This window comes from Notolabrus celidotus, chromosome 23 (genome assembly GCF_009762535.1).
Source record: "Notolabrus celidotus isolate fNotCel1 chromosome 23, fNotCel1.pri, whole genome shotgun sequence".
NCBI classification, from domain to species: domain Eukaryota; kingdom Metazoa; phylum Chordata; class Actinopteri; order Labriformes; family Labridae; genus Notolabrus; species Notolabrus celidotus.
The window spans coordinates 3,934,249-3,946,910 of NC_048294.1; the positions used below are offsets into that span (position 1 = coordinate 3,934,249).

Below are 12,662 nucleotides of genomic sequence, written 5' to 3' on the forward strand. Positions count from 1 at the left end.
CACACACACACACACACACACACACACACACACACACACACAAACACACACCGGAGATCCTATTTGCATGGCTGGGAGCAGAGATCTGGTACGGCTGCTGCTTTGCATCACCCTGCAATTTCCCTCCTGCTGCAACTTCTGCAAAGGAACCTTAAAGGACTCCTTAAGTTCGGTTTCAATCCTCTCATGACTCGCCACACTTCCTTTCCTCTTTTCCTTCTCTTGAAATCCTTCTCTACTTGTCTCTTTTTCTCTCCAGCTTTGGGACTTTTTCCTCTCATGCCTCTCTGTTTCTTCTTCGACTCTAGCTGCTCAGACAACCCTCCCTCAGGCTATTGTAAACAGATTCCTAACCCCTAACCCCACCCCCTTCTTCCTACAACCACACACACACACACACACACACACACACACACACACACAAACTCCCCCTCACAACTCCTCAGCAAATCCTTTACCCCAAAACACAATACCTACCCAGTCCCCAATCTCCACTCATCCCTAAAGCCCTCTTTTTTGCTACACACTAATAGAAAAATACACACACACCTACTTATCTAAAGCACCAACAGGGGACAATGAACTATACTGACCCAATCTGGGCCTTTGGTTCCAGTCATTTGAAAAATAAATAAATTGAAGCAAAACAGAATAAAAACAACCTATTTTTAAGAATTTTAAAAATTAAAATATTCTGATTATATATTTTAAAAAACATTTTTAAAGACTTTACCATAGAGGACTTACAAGCTTGAATTCTACCTTTTTTTTAACGCAAAAAAGGGAACTTAATACTGTAACTCATCCTCTGACCTAATAAGCATGCGCACACACACACAATTGTACACACACACACACACACACACACACACACACACACACACACACACACACAATTGTACACACAGACACACACACATGCACATACATAACTATAGTGTCAACAAGGGACCATTAACCTATACTGACCAAGTGTGGACTCAGATTTCTGTTAATAATAATAGAAAAATCATAACGTCATAAAATTCGTACACACACATACTTTTTTATAGAACAACAGGGGACTACAAACGTACACTGACCAAGTGGGGTCTACTGTTTCAGCTCATTAAAAAGATAGGACCTTCCTTTGCAGTAGTAAAGCTCTCACCAAACACATACAGAAACATACATACTGAAAATAAACAATAAAATCCATACACACACATACTTATCTATAGTACCAACAGGGGACAATTAACTATACTGACCAAATGTGGGCATTTGTTTCCAGTCATTTGAAAATCAACATTTTAATAAATAAATAAAGAGCTAATGGGACCATTAATCTACACTGATCAAGTGTGGAGTTTGGATGCTGATCAAAATAATAATAGAAAAATCATAACATCATAAAATTCACACACATATTGTTATTCATAGTATCAATAGGGGACTACAGACATACACTACCCAAGTGGGGTCTACTGTTTCTGCTCATTAAAAAGATAGGACCGTCTTTCACTGCAGTAATGCTCTCTGTGTTCATTCTCTCACCAAACACATACATACTGAAAATACACAATAAAATCCACACACACACATACATATCTATAGTCCCAACAGAGGACTATAAACCCAAACAGACAAAGTGTGGACCAGTGTTTGTGGTCATTTTAATTCAAGAAAACAGAATTTAATTCAATTTTTAAAGCACATTATGTTGCTTGCAGGGGGCAGCATTTCAAGTAGGAACTTACACACACACAAACACACACACACACACACACACACACGCACACACGCACACACGCACACACATTCCCGCTGACAGTGTTGGTGAAACAGCAGCGTCAGTGAGGTGTAGAGTTTTAGGTTGAACTTGCTCTCTGGGACAATATGGATTCCTCTCTGGTGGTTTATGGTTACCAAACAACAAAAGGGGGGCTGTATATCAACGCCTTCCCACCTAGCAAACAGTGACTGCTAGTAAATTAGCATTTGAACATCAATAATGTACTTATATAATTTAAATAAACTAACAATAACAAGGAGGACAGTTTGGGGGGGACTGATATGCTACTGCAGGATGAGTTAAAAGTCTAAGCTCACCAAACATGGCTCGTTATCTAAGCTGTTAGCTAGCTAATTAGCCAGAAGCTCAATTAGCCGTAACATGAGTTCATGTAACTCTAATTCTGGCCCTCGCTAATTTGGTCTCTTGTGAATTTGTGCATTGTTTTTTAAGAGTTTCAGGCAGAACTTCAGGACTTTGCATGACCGCTGCCACACTAAACTTAAGGCTGCAGAACCACAGTGTAGTCTCTTGCCTACTGGACTTCCAGCAGCATCCCTATGGTTAAGTACTCAAATTTAAGAGGTCATTGCACCTGCTTTCACACTCTGTAATCTGAAATCCCTTCTGCCACACAGCCTGGTAAACACATTCAGAAATGTTTACAGAAAGTTTGGCAGGTGTCGGAGTTAAGCGAGCGAAAGGCTACGTGGGAGTGTTTGAGAGTCGTGAAGAGAAATTAATATACAGCAGCGGCAGAAGCAGCAGCAGAGGCAGCAGCATAAAACACAGAAAGATAATGATGTGTTGCTACACAAGGGGAGGCAGTCCGGCCGCCCACACAGTTTGTGCTGCTTTTTAATGGCATTTGGGATCATCACTGCTGTTGATGTCGGATCCCTCTGCTAAACTGAAAAGTGCCCGCAGCAGAGAAACATCTACTGGAGAGTGATTAGGCCTGTAAAGATCAGAGGGACTACAGGGCAGACTCTGCACTACTGGATGCTTTTGTGACTTTCAGAAGAGACTGAAGACAACACAATTTAAATGTCACGTTTGGCGTTTTTGGAGGTATTTTGTACAAGTTTGAAGAAATTGTAGACTTTAAAACACAACATCAAATACGGTTGATTCCTCCTCCTTCCTTTTTGTACCTTGGGCGACTCTGAAAACATCCCCTCCCACCCCACACTATGACAGTTATCCTCTTCAATTTGGAGTGTGAAATACAAAGAGGAAGCGAGAGAAAATGAGACGCAACGGAAAGAAAGTGGCGAAGACAAGACTCTGACAAGCAGCCAGCTGTTTGGGTGGTTCAAAATCTGCAGCAGCTCAGCCGCTCTGAGTGCCAATTCCCTTAACTTCATCCACTTTATGGCCGTGTTTCAATCATTTCATTAATTTTAACTTAAGTTTTAAAGTTTGGGGGGAGATTTAAGGGGGTTGCATGCCAGTAGGACACAAAAGTCTGGCACACAGCCCATCTCTATCTTTAGCCCCGAGGCCGGCATTACAGTGCAGAAGAGGACCAATTGAATCGGGGTGGAATTGATGCTCCCATGCAAAAAAATGTCCTCATTAATCCCAATGAGCATCAAGGGGGTTCAACAGTGGGTGTAGCGCTGCGACAGTACGACATATGTTAGCTGATGTTGTATTAGAGGGCAAGAACAAACAACCTCAGAGACCATTAATGTTCAATTATAAAGGCTTTAAGTGAACTGTGGGATCATTTTTAAAAGGAAACTCAAAACCTACTATTTTTAGTTTCACTTTTAGGTCTTATTCTATCTCACTTTATTAACTTATTATCTAGTTCGAATTTTTATTTTTATTTTTTAACTAACTTAATGTATTTTCACACAGAAAAACAATCGTATCCAAAATTGGAGATAGGTACATTTTCCTCTTTTTCTCTTTTTTTTTCTCTAGTTCTAATTTTAGTCAATTTTAAAGTCATATATTGTCTCATTTAAAATTATTATAGATAAATACATATCATTGATTCAGTTAATCTTTTAATTTGTATTTATTTTTTTTATTATTTTTTGGTGTTTTTTTTCCTTTATTTATTTAAGTTATTAGTTTGATCTTATCATTTTATGATTTTTACAGATTTTGATATTTCATTCTGTTTTACTTTACTTTACTTGTAGTGTAGTATCTTAGTTTATTTTACTGGTTCAATCTTTTAATGTTTTATTATCTTATTCATTTATTTTATTTTGGCAAGATTCATTTCCTGTGTTGAGTTTTAACATCTTATTTTACCTCCAGGTTTTCCTCATTAATATATCATGATAGTGTTTCCTCAGTTGGTCGACAAAGTATTCTTAATTTTTAAATTTAATTTATTTATGTATTATTATTATTATTATTTTTTTTTTTTTAATAATTTTATAATATTATATATCATGTTCTTTATCTTGCAGATTGTGGAAATGAATGGGGGGGGCGGGGGGGGGGGGTTCTAATTACTACCATTATTAGTTTTAAGTACAGCACTTTGTGTTACAATATTATTTTATGAAAAGTTCTTTACAAATAAAGTCTGATTGATTGATTGATTGATAAGTCAATAATATATTGATGGTAATTAAAGCCATAATCCCAGTTTATCGCCTAATTCCACCGGATCTGGTTTCTATTCTAGTCCATGTGTTAACTTCCACTGGATCCACTCCGTTGCGTTCCGGCTGCGTATCTGATCCGGCAGGTCGGAGTCCTCCGGATCAGATACACAAGACTTCTATTTCTGCTGGATGCCGGAGCACGACGCATCAATCTCAACAGAGCAGATGGAGCGGGACAGGAAGTCAGGTTTCACCAAAACAAAATGAAAACATCCGGTTTAATTTTCAGAATAAAACACTCTGTGTTATCACTGGATCGTATTTCACTTAACTACAACAACAACAAACCAAAGTCATGATGAGCGGAGCCAGGCCTGGAGTCAACAGGTCAGAGGTTTTCAGAGGACCAGAAAGACAACATGGACGAGGAGAGGAGGAGGAGGAGAATCCTTGATTCAGTGATTGACGTACGAGAGAGCACAGAGCGGACCTGGATCTGGTGGAAGTCCGATGTTGCAGAGATGTTTTTATAAGCAAACAGGGAACCTTCTTTTCTGAATATATTCCACAATTCCTCTGGAAGATATTCAACGTTTCACTCTGTAAGCACCTGCTATACGAAAAAAGGACATTTCTGTCTCTTTATATTCATAGCTGCGTATTACACTCTGGGTACTCAGAATGGAGAACTGTCCATTTTGCAGTGTTAAAGATAATTGATTATAAACTGCCTGACTGCTGCATGCAGAAACAGCTGGATCAGCCCGTTAGTAAAATATGAGGGGAAGCCAAAAGTGGTCTCATCCGGGGGAAAGAGAGGAGTCAGCAAGAGTCCGAAGACCAAGAAAAATAAAGACGTGTAGGAAAAGATGGCGACCAAGAGGATGGATGTAGAAGAAGAGGGAGGAAAAGAAGAGGAATACAGTTTTAGAAAAGCAGGTGAAGAGGAAGAAGAGAGGATTAATTAAAGGGATTCAGAAGAAGGGGGACTAAGGAGGAAGCATGAAATTCAAAGAAGAGGACGAAAGTCACATGAAAGAACACGCAGGAGGTCAATGGAGGATAAACCGCAGAGATGGAGAACTGAGGAGAGAAAGTGCAGATTAATGAGAGATGAAAAGACAAAAATAACAAGAAGAGGAAGAAAGAGATGTAGGCGGAGGAGGAGACGTATGGCACTACAGGAGGGGAAGACGAGGCGGAAATATGGATGGGAAAGGATCAGATGAGGCACAAAATATATAAAGTAGGTGTAGAGAGGAAGGATGGAGGAGGAGGAGGAGGAGGAGATCACAAAAAGTAAGAAGATGAGTGTGGAAGCTTTCCTGTGTTACCTTTTCCAAACGTGTATCTTCATTAATGTTTGACACATGATTGGAAGAGCAGGAACATCAAGAAGCAAACGTTTGGTTGCCATGCCTGATGAATATCCTCCTCTAGCAAAACCTGCATCTTCTGTATTCAAAGCCGCGGTTCAACATTTTGAGGAATCTCATTATTTTTCCCTCCAACTGAGACGATAAGACTAATGCCAGCCTCACGTCTCTGTGTTAAGTAACTTATGTGGAGCCAGCAGGGGAATTAGTTTAGACTGGAACCAAGGGGGGAACAGGGAAACTACGCCTACCAGCACCCCTGGAGCTCGTTAATTAACATGTGGTGTCTTGGTTTGTTTTTCAGAGCTGTTAAAAATGAGGATATGTGCTCGAACAGGGAGATACAAGCTGGAATAGAGGGATAATGAAGAGGGAGTTTTCAGAGAGACAAACTTTTCTTTTGCAGGGGTACAAAAAAGACATTTAAGAAGGACATGCACAAGCCCAAAAGTCATACCATCACCTTTCAACACCATGATTAGTTATCTTACTCACACTAATTGAGCTATAATTGTTCTACATACGAGTACAATCTGTATGCACGGGACCAATCAGCAAGCTTTGGTGCATGGAGGAAAACCGGTCTATGTGGAGAGCAGAAGCATCATGATGTTGTTTTTCCTGCAAACTCAGGACCCATTTATTAAAATACATGACGAGGAAATTGGTTTCTTTTTTAGCTTTGTGTCGCCACAGTAAGCCTTTTTATAACTTGCCTTCTACAGTGAAACTGAGACTCACACTCTAGTCCATTTAGCATTAGCAATAACACTGTTCCAGCATTAATCTCTGTACAGATTCTGCATGATATAAAGAGTCTGTATACACAGGACCATATTTAGTTTTGAGAAGCGTTCTGGTTTCTTCTTGTTGTACATCTGCAGCCTTAGTGGTTTTGACCAATCAGCAAGCTTTGGTGTGTGCAGGAAACCAGTCTAAGTTGAGAGCAAAAGCAGATCTTTCAAATCTGCATCATGATGTTATTATTTCTGCAAACTCAAGACTCATTTATTGAAATACGTGAAAGGAAAACAGAAGCGAGAATGAAGCCTTTTTATAACTTGCTTTTTCAAGTGAAACTGAGACTCACTGGGAACCCAATCTAGTTCCTTTAACATTAGCACAAATATTTCAAGCATTAATCTCTCTACAGATTCTACATAAATATCAAGAGTCTGTATTCATAGGACCAGACTTTATTGTGAGTTTTCTGGTTTCCATTTGAGGTCACTATCATCCCTCTCTCCAACTCGGTCTCAGAGGAGTCTGGTCCAGCTCAAGGTTTCTGCCCCCTATCACTTCCTTTAACTCTCCCGTCCCATTAAAGTTACTAACCATAGACCTTTCTGGAGTCCCTGAGCTCCCTTGTCTCGTAGGTTCTTCTGCCGTAGACGGCCCATTGCTGTGGACGTGTCAGACTCCATTGGCAATAACTCAACTACCCATCTCAACACTATCATCTAACTTTACTAGACACCTTAGAAATTCAATAAAGGACAAAAATTCAATCATGTTGTTGACATGGCAATAAAGTACCAGATTGTGGCTCCTAATAAAGCCGGCTTGTTTCACCCCGGTTGGAATTTATTATTATGAAGAGGCTAATGTTGAAAGGTCTAACTTTGAGTTAGTAATTTTTAATACATGTGGTGCAGCAGTGGCCAGTGCTTCTAGGTTCCTTGTTCAATTCCTCAGATGGACAGGGGCCTATCTGTGGGGAAAGGCCTGGGATCTAATTGGCTGCTCCAAAATCATTGCCTGTTTTACTTTCTCAATGGTAAAGATTCACAGTGAGGGATACATTTGATTGTCAGAAGATCCACAGGGGGCGCCAAAATCGACACAAACACAAAGTTCTTCACAGGAGCTTTAAATTGTAACTATGAAAATCTACCACTCTGGGTCCCTATGGAATGAAGCTAAAAGATAAAAGACATGCTGTTAACTCTGTTATGTTACTTGGTAAAGCTTATAGTTAGAGCTGGATCAGGCTTGAACCAGCTCTTAGTTATGCTGCTATAGGCTTAGACTGCCACACTGGGATCCCCTCCAATCACTTACTTTAACTCTCCCTGTCCCATACACCTTTCTGGAGTCCCTGAGCTCCTTTGTCTCGTAGGTCCCTCTGAGTCGCTGCCGTAGACAACCTGCTGCTACAACTACTACTATCCGTCTTACCACTATCATCTCTCTCTCTCTTCATCTCCCTCTATCTCTCTCTCCAACACAGTCTCAGCAGATGTGTGTCTAACATGAGTCTGGTCCTGCTGGAGGTTTCTGCCTGTTAAAGGAAGTTTGTCCTTGCCACTGTAACTTGCTGAATACTGCGAGGTGCAATGCTCATGGTGGATTAAGGTCTTGATGTTGGGTCTCTGTTCATAATTTGACATAGAGTGGTCTAGACCTCCTATGTTTAGAAAGAGTCTTCAGATAACGTTTGTTGTGATTTGGCGCTATACAAATAAAGATTGATTGATTGATAGACAAGTTTGATTCGCTTTGGACGGTTTGTATGAACATAAACATGGTGAATACAGAATTAGAGAAGTTAGTAAGTGTTGCAAGTCAAGAAGACTTATAAGATTACTGGTAGTTAAAAGACACAGATGGACATTCTCCAACCTGTTCAGTCATGGTCAGATCATATCAAATATACAATCAAATCCTGTTTCATGTGCATCTTTGCTAACCAACAATGCTTGCAACAACAGACTTCTAAACTCTGGTCCTGTAACTTTTACTCACATAGAAGATCAGGAAACTTCCTCCACCAATGCCAGCTTTGTTTCCCCCCTCAGCCACTTGCAGAATTGTCCAGAAAAAGCCCAGCAAACTACTCCAGTCAAACTCAAAAGTCTGCAAACACACACTCCCACACGCGCTGTAGATGTGTGCACCGAGTCCTTAAAGCAGCCGGCGCACTAAAGCAGAAGGAGAGGGAAGGTAAACAGTTGTAGATCCACGCTTCAGATAACAGCCGCCTCTGCTGAGTGCAGCTCGGATACATGACTGCAGGGTGGGAGAGTGAAACAGAGAGAGAGAGGGAGGAGGGAGGAGGAGGGAGAGCTATTGGTGTGCAGGGTGTAAAGGTATGTCGGTCACTCCCACTAATGCCCACACACACACACACACACACACAGATCCACCCAACCCCCTCCCTCTGTCCAGACAAGCTAGCCGAGCACCCATGCATCACTAACCTGTTTATTGTGTGTGTTTGTGTGTAGGTGTGCATGTCTATCACTCGTTTAGGTGGAACTGTGAATGTGCTCCGACTGCAGAAATGTGTGTGTGCCTCTGTTTCACCCACAAATCAGTTCCAATGTTTCCCTGCGCATGGGAAAAGTTGAGATTTCACACCATCAGCTAATGTCCGCCTGCATGTATGTGCATCTTTGTGTGTTTGTGTGTGTACAGTGCACCCATTCAGGGATAAACCCACCCGTCCTTGACAATATGCACCCCAGTCGTGTCAAATTTGGGTCACCCTTTCTTCCTCTCCGTGAAGACGAAAGCAGGGGGGGAGACAGAAGTTAACAATGCCCTTCTTTCACCGAGCTCACAGCGCTTGTTTGTGTGTATACGTTACGGGCGCACGGCCTCTGATGCTTAAATGCGTGTATGTTTGAGTTCACCCACATGTCTTTGTCCTTGTGATTTCACATGCACAATTGATCAATCCATTAAAGGGGGAAAAAGGAGGCTGGTATTTGTAGGAATGCATGTACTTGATGGTTGTGACCTAGAAGGACAGATTTGGCGGTTAGCGGCCTAGTTCATGTTGGCCATTAGGAACCGCAAGGAGGGTTCTGATCCAATTATGGAGCTGTGTTTGTGGGAGCAAAGTTTGGCTGTGATTCTTCACGGTCATCTTAAACGTATTCGCAGACGATAACATGATTTCTACTGTACAGTATTTAGTCAGAAAATCAATCAATCTTTATTTATACAGCGCCAAATCCCAACAACCGTTATCTGAAGACTCTTTCCAAACAGAGCAGGTCTAGACCGTACTCTATGTTCTATGATTAACAAAGACCCAACATCAAGACAGGATCAGATCCAGTCCCATCTTACAGACAGGACTCTGGACTGAGTCTGATCTCATCTTTAATCCACCATGAGCAGAGCACTTTGCAGCATTTAGCAAGTTACAGTGGCAAGGACAAACTTCCTTTAACAGGCAGAAACCTCCAGCAGGACCAGACTCATGTTAGACACACATCTGCTGAGACTGTGTTGGAGAGAGGGATAGAGGGAGATGAAGAGAGAGAGAGATGATAGTGGAGAGACGGATAGTAGTAGTTGTAGCAGCTGGAGTCTGGCAAGTCCACAGCAGCAGAGATCCAGAGGAACCTACGAGACAAGGGAGCTCAGGGACTCCAGGAAGGTCTATGGTTAGTAACTTTAATGGGACAGGGAGAGTTAAAGTAAGTGATGAGAGAGGTGGGATACCAGTGTGTCAGTCTAAGCTTATAGCAGCATAACTAAGAGCTGGTCCAAACCTGAGCCAGCTCTAAATATAAGCTTTATCAAAAAGGAACAGCAAAAGCAAGTTGACCATGTATTTGCTGAAGGCCTCCACATCAGGAACCATCAGACAGCTTTGGTCCAATTTGATATCTTTTCCCCACTTGGCTTGAAACAAACATTTATTTCATAATCCACGAATAAACAAATATTTTCAGGGTGAATTTATGAACATTTTAAGTCGGTTGAATGTTAAAAAATGTTAAATTGATGAACATTTTAGTTGGTTTGATATTAAAAAATGTTAAATTGATAAACATTTTAGTTGGTTTGATATTAAAAAATGTTAAATTGATGAACATTTTAGTTGGTTTAATATTAAAAAAATTTAAATTGATGAACATTTTAGTCAGTTTAATGTCAACAAATCAAATGTTAAATTGATGAACATTTTAGTCAGTTTAATGTTAAAAAATAAAAAATGTAATTGATTAACATTTTAGTTAGTTTAATGTCAACAAATGTTAAATGATGAACATTTTAGTCGGTTTAATGTTAAAAAATGTTAAATTGATGAACATTTTAGTCAGTTCAATGTTGAAAATATTAAACTGATGAACATTTTAGCCAGTTTAATATTAAAAATGTTAAATTGATGAACATTTTAGCCAGTTTAATGTTAAAAAATGTTAAATTGATGAAAACTTTAGTCAGTGTAATGTAAAAAAAAAAATTTAATTGATGAACATTTTAGTCAGATGTTAAAAAATGTTAAATTGATGAACATTTTGGTTGGTTTAATGTTAAAAAAATTTAAATTGATCAAAAAAAATTGAACAGTTAAATGTAAAGAAAATGTTAAAAAGAAAATGTATCCAAGCTCAAAGCAGCATCTTTGAGTTGATCAATTTCCACATCCAAGAATCAAAAACCAGAAGACTTATCATAAACGGGGAAAAAAAGGCAACTGGAGACACAAATTTAACATTTCCTTGAGAAATGAAAACAAAATACTAATTTTCAATAGAGATCAGGATGTGTTTCCTTCTGAATTATCAGTCCCTGAAGCTCTAGTCAAAGCTGGATCCACCAGAATCAGCCTGCCTTGATGAGCCACCTGAGATCTGTTTAAACCTCTAGAAATCCTGATACTGTCTTTGAATCCGGTTCCTTCCCCTTGGCCAAACAATCACAAAGAGTAAATGTCACTGCACAACTTCCACTGAGTGCTTTTCTCAAGGACAGCCTGACCCAGCTTGTCATGTCTTTCCTTCACATCACGAGCGCCGCATTTTCAAACCGCTCCACAGACTCAAAGAGGGAACTTTTCAGTCACGAGCCTGCTCCTCTTACCTCCGGGCTGCTTCCACCTCAGCTCGGCGTTTGATCAGCCACGAGGTTCATCTGAGATTTCGGCAGGTTGGCTTCAATGCAAATGTACCCAGATCATAGCATTTTTAGTGTGTCACACTTCAGCCTGTGTTTGAGAAAAGTTCCCTACGAGACCCCAAAGGGAAAAGAAACAAGACAGACGAGTTTGTCCTGACGGATTCTCTGGGACGTCGCTCAAACGGAAACTCCGCAGAGACAGAAACGGAATAAAAGAAAGAGAGTGACGGCTCAGCCAAACTGACTTATTTCCAGGAGAGAGAGAAGGCAATATTTTGTGGTTCAAACACAAACAGACTGGCGTATTATAAAGGTCACTCAGTCAGAACAGTTCAAACAATATATAAATCCTCTTTAAAGGACTCCCTTCACTGTCAAAGGCACTGCTCCAGGCTGGATTCAGTGCGACAACAAGGACTTGTTTGAGCTCTCTGTTCATGAGCCAACTTGGGCCAGAGATGCTAAATGCCTGCCTGAATTACATGCTGTGTTAACAAATTTGCATTTCTATTGAAATAATTGTGAAAAGCATTAAATCTAAATGTACAGTAGTTGTCATGTCGAGGCAGTCTAGGTCGTGGGGCTTCATTTAAATGCATATGTTGAGAAATGTGTGGAAAATACAGTATTTTAATGGATTCATGTGACAAATAGGTCCTGAAGATCCCTATCAGTTTTTGGCACAGGGTTATTTAGGTCCTGATATTTCAATGGGGCCAGTGGGTAACTTCCAGCTTTGAAAATGAAGCCAATGCAGAAGTGCAAAAACTGCAGTTCCTTTGGTGCCCACTGGAGGCTGGACCACAATTCTAAGACCATGCATTGGATCACCAAGGACCACATATTTGGTGTCTAACGTAACCAATTCCAGCGTGCATTCGTGACATTTTTGATGCCTACAGTAACCCCAACCCTAAACCTAACTCTAAGCACAACTGTCACAACAACACAAGGGTCTTAGAGATGCTGTCTCAGAATTACAGTTCTGGAACTGCAACCTTCAGCGTAGTATTGAGGACACCAATATTCATATGCCCATTTTTACAGCAGAATCTAACGTGTTTACAGCCTGGTACAAAA

General features: G+C 40.3%; 1 protein-coding gene across 1 annotated transcript in view; it reads right to left on the reverse strand.

Annotated features, from left to right (window-relative positions):
• The window catches only part of nhsl2 (NHS-like 2), a 102,341-nt gene that overhangs the window by 39,888 nt on the left and 49,791 nt on the right, over positions 1 to 12,662 (reverse strand). The gene's annotated exons all lie outside the window — the stretch shown is intronic.